Genomic DNA, 5,087 nt, shown 5'->3' on the forward strand with positions numbered 1-5,087 from the left:
ACACCTATAATATTCAAATAACAAAACTTAACCAAAAAAGGGTATTCAGATGAATGTCCATTTTGTATCTGTGTATTCAAAGTGGTTAGGATAGACATATAGTTACATTCTCTTAATGAATAGAGTGATTTGTTCTAATGGTGTTAGGATATCATGTCCACATCTTTTACAGCAATTAACCCCTAGAAAGAAGGTATGCAATGTGTTAATTATTGAAACTGTCCTACCAATTTGATTTGAAACTGCCTCATTGCTATTTGTTTATCAGTAAAATTATGGAAAAAAAAGATTTTGTATGATATTATTGTTGGGTAAAACACTGTAGATATCTATTAAGACCACTCGATTTAAGGCGTCGTTCATCTCTGGTAATTCATTTTTGATTTTTTTATCCACTTGATCTATCTATTTATAATACTGGGATATTAAGGTCCCCACTATAATTGTGTTGATGTTTATCTGATCTTTTATGTCCAGTAGTATTGTTTTATGAAGTTGGATATGCCAGTGTTTAGTGTTTACAATTGTGTACAATTGATATCTTCTCCTGTATAATTACTACTTTGACCAATATGTAGTAACCTTCTTTTCCTCTTCTGAGCAATTTTGATTTAAAATCCATTTTGTCTGAAAATAGGAAAGCTACTCCTTGTTTGGAGGCTCCTATGGCATGAAATATTGTTTTGCATCCTTCAATTTTCAGTCTATGAAGTTTTGAACTGAACCTGTTTCATGTATACAGTATATTGTTGAGGTTTTGGTGTTGATCCAATCTTTTAATTTGTGTTTTTAGATTAATAAGCTGAGTCCATTCACATCAAGATTATCACTAAGAGGTACTATCTTATTGCTGCCATTGCATTACTTTTCTGTTGCTGATTTCTATCAGAAGTTTTGTCTCTGAATTTCTTCTTGGAACCTATTCATAAACTCTAATTATTTGCAAAGGTGGCATTCATATTTTGTAATATTTTGTTTAGCTCAGACAGCTTTTAATTAGTGTGTTTTGTAAACTCACTGATCATTTTTACTTATTACTTCTTTGTGTTTAGTTATATCATCTTTGAGTTCATTGAGAAAAGGAAAAAAAATGATGAAACATGTCAACAGAATGCTTTCAAAGAAATCCCATTTTCCCCAAAGCTAATACACAGGGCATTGTGAATAAATCAAAAGCCAAACATCTGACTTATGTGAAATGACAAAAGAGCAGACAATTGTCTTGTTTTTTAATCTATTTTATCACTGAGAGCCTTTGATTTTAGGAGTTAATACATTTATATTCTAGGCAATAGGTAGGGTTTTACTACTGTCACTTTATAGTTTCTATATCATGATAAAATGGTTAATTCATCAAGAAAATACAAAAATTATAAGTATAAAAATCTATATACCCAACATTGGCATCTCTAAATTTATAATGTAAATATTTAATCTAGAGATAAAGAAAATAGTGGTAAGAAATTTCAGTAACCCACTTCCAACAATGTGGAAGTCAACAGTGTATGGACAGATCATCTAGACAGAAAATATCCAGACAGAAAAGAAGAAAACTGGATTTGAACCATATTTTATGGACCTAACAGAAATATTTGTATATGAAATATTCTTCTCAACAGTGGTAGCAGAATTCACTTTCTTGTTAAGTATATACAACAGAATGTTCTCCAGGATTGATCAGAGTTAACCTCAAAATAAGTCTTAAAAAATTTAATAAGAATGAAATCACATCAAGTATCTTTTCTGGTCACTGTAGTATGAACTGTATGAAATTAGAAATTACTAACAGGAAGAAATATGGAAAATTCAGCAAAAAAGGAAAATTAAAAAACATGGCCTAAAAAAGCAATGAGTCAAAGAACTCAAATAGAAATAAAAAAAATCTTGAGATAATATCATACCAAAATTAATATGATGCAGTAAAGTTCTAAGAGTCAAGTTTATAACCATAAGTGATGACATTAAAAAAATTAGAGTAAAAAGCCTAATATTATATGTGAACAAATTCAAAGAAGAACACACTACACCCAAAGTTAGTAGAAAAAAAGGAAATAGAAACAATCTGAGTAGAAATAAAGGAAATGAAACTAGAAAAAGAAAAAGGCTTAGAAAAAAAAAGAAAAAAGAAAAAGGCTCAAGAGGACTATGAGTGGGCTTTTTTGAAAAGATAACTTAAGTTGACAAACTTTAGTAAGACTAAATGAAGCTCAGATTTTACTACCTGACTCAAAAACAATTTCATCTCCATTTACTGCTTCCTTCTGTTACATGTTCAGGCACTGAAATATTTCCACATTGTTACATTTTTTTCCATTTTCTTTCTTGATAAGTCTGATTATATTCCTGAAAGACCATTTAGTTAAGGAGAACATCATAAACTTTACCATTGAAGAAACTCTCTCCTTGTCCTTTCAGAAGATCTATCTTTTCAGTTATCTATTCATCAAATTCTGCAAAAAGAGAACACAAATTTATCTTTCCAAATGCTTTCTAACAAATTTAATGAAAACTCACCTAATTTTAAAAATGGCAAACATAAATATTCACAACCAATAAAAGAACTTATATTTTGAGATTCTTTTTTTCATTTTTCTGACTTTAATTACTTTTTTATTAATTTTATTGAGAAACAAATAGCAATGAGATGGTTTGAAAACTAATTAGTAGGACAGTTTCAATAATTAATATGTTGTATATTATTTTTTGCAGTGGTTATCCATAGTACAAGATGCAGACATAATATCCTGTCCAAACACTATTAGTACAGATTTTTCTTCTCACTGAATTAAGAGAAAGTAGCTGTATATCTATCCTAACTATTTTGTATATACATACAGAAAATGGTGCTTCATTTATATCCCCTTTTCTTGTTCAGTTTTGTCAGAGATGGATATCCCATTGCCATTTAAATATTGTAGGTGTGTGAATTCAGCAAAATAATCCAATATAGTCCAGTAGTTCATAGTAGTAGTGGGTTATCTGTAGGACTGGCAATGTCAGAAGTTGTTGACTTGAGCCTTTTACAGCTCAGCATATTAATCAGTTACTGCTATTTTAATATTTAGGGCTCAGTTATTTAAGATGTATAACTTAATTTGATGAAGAAGAAAAGCTCGAATATTCAAGGTAATCATAAGACTAGTTTTCTCTGGTGACAGAGAATTTCTGAGTGTCCAAGAAATCCTTAATCTCAGCAAATCATCTTCCAAATCCATTTTCTAGGAAAGAAGTATGGACCAATAATAGAACTACTCTGGAAAAACAGTGAGTGAAGAACATCATAGGTAAATAACATGTAGTCTACATAATGTTTTACAGGCTCCGTATTATCCTACTCCACAAGTTTGCTTATTCTGTCATGCATATTCTTAGTACTACCACACACATATAGGTTGCCTATGCTCTCCTGATATATAAACCTAAAAGCACAGGTGAGTCTACCTTCAAATTTATACCCTCCTCTCTTGATTTCCATGACATCGCTGTCTCTTGTTTTCCCATCCTCTCAGTTTCTTTCACAGGATTCTGTTTCTTTCACTTTAACCCTTTAATGTAGGCATCCCCCTTAGGTTTTCTCCTAGTTGTGAAATAATCCTGCCTTGTGAATTCAGTGACATTTTATTCCTTACAATAAATCAGTGTAACTAATGGTTCTCAATCTGTGAAATGGTTATCTATAGAATAAAGTAATACCTTTGAATTTCCTTTGGAAATTCTTATAGAATTTTAAGTGGAAGAAGAATCAACATGTAGTATCATTCTTTGAAAAGTCCTGGTTTGATTGTACTAACTGTCCTTCAGTTTAGTGCTGCTCCTAAGTAGTTTTCTGAAATGGATCATAATCAACTAGTCCACAATTTCTACATAACAAGATGAAGTATGAGTTAGCAAGTGAGAGCATAATGTGCTTCACATTTTATTCTTTCCTTTTAAGATTAACCTTGCTAGAGAAAAGTTGGCAAATAGGACAGGTACAAAGCCATACATTTATACACACAAGATGAGCAAAGCAATGATCCTGAGAAACATCAGCAGGTTTTTGAAACTAGCAGTTAATTGGTAGGATTCTCACCCTGACTAACTATACATACTGATACCTGTGAAACAAGCAACTGCACTGAAGATAGCAATGTGTAATAGAAGGGTCACGCTTGGAATGCCTGTCATTCTGGTCTTCTAAATATGTACTTCTTGTCATGACATACCAATTATTACCATCCTGTCTCACAAGTAAAAGTTTTTTTTAATGGGTAATAAATGAAAAAAAGATACAAGAAAAAGAAAAAAAATGTCACAGGACTGTTGTGCTACAATGCTGTATATGGTTAGATTTCTAAATTTGTGTAAAATATGTAATTGTTTATTCATATTCTTTAAATATTTTTCATTTTTAAATTTTTTCTCTCTATATTCTGTAGGAACTTTATGTTTAATATATCAATACTTGATGGAAAATACCTGTTTCATGCTATATCTAAGATGTTTGATATTCCAACAGTGAAGTTAAACACAAATGCATATGTTGTAGGGTAATAATAAGCTTCTCTTCAGGAGGGTTAACAACCTAAGTTTTCAGGCCAAAAATCAGAGAAATAGAAGGGCTACAAGGACATCCAACATTTTGGCCCTAGCCTTTCAAGGTCAGTGAAGACTCAGGACATAGGAGAACCTCTACTGTAACATCATGTAACTCAATTGTGTCCCAAATTTTCTGATCAAGGAGATTATGAGGCCACAGAACAATGTGATTGATGATGCAGACTGTGCCTAAGGAGAGTCACATGGAGAGAAAACATTCTCTCAGGCTTTCACAGAGAGCAAATTCGTCAAGCAATGGCCGTGACTCACCCACATGGCTGATCTGCAAACTGTGGTACAGGGTTACAGGATAAATCCTGATGATACTTGACTGACCTTATCAGATACAAAAGTTACATTTCTTGTTACATAGGTCTTGCTTTATCTTGGTCTTAACTATCCAGCAGAAAAGTATAAAAACAAGGTATATAAAATAAAGCCATATTATTATGCTGAGCTGTGAAAGGCTCAAGTCAACAACTTCTGTGGCTAACCCACTACTATTGTGG

General features: G+C 31.8%; 1 protein-coding gene across 2 annotated transcripts in view; it reads right to left on the bottom strand.

Annotated features, from left to right (window-relative positions):
- LOC111814224 overlaps positions 1-5,087 on the bottom strand; it is a 69,821-nt gene that overhangs the window by 22,800 nt on the left and 41,934 nt on the right. Inside the window, exon 2 of one of the 2 annotated variants that reach the window (XR_002819265.1) lies at positions 2,385-2,450. The exons of the other annotated variant lie outside the window; for it this stretch is intronic. The gene's annotated coding sequence lies outside the window, so the exon portion shown is untranslated. The remainder of the gene's footprint in view (positions 1-2,384; positions 2,451-5,087) is intronic. 2 annotated transcript variants of the gene reach the window in all.

The sequence above is a fragment of the Octodon degus genome, unplaced genomic scaffold (genome assembly GCF_000260255.1).
Source record: "Octodon degus isolate 3935 unplaced genomic scaffold, OctDeg1.0 scaffold00281, whole genome shotgun sequence".
Lineage (NCBI taxonomy): Eukaryota > Metazoa > Chordata > Mammalia > Rodentia > Octodontidae > Octodon > Octodon degus.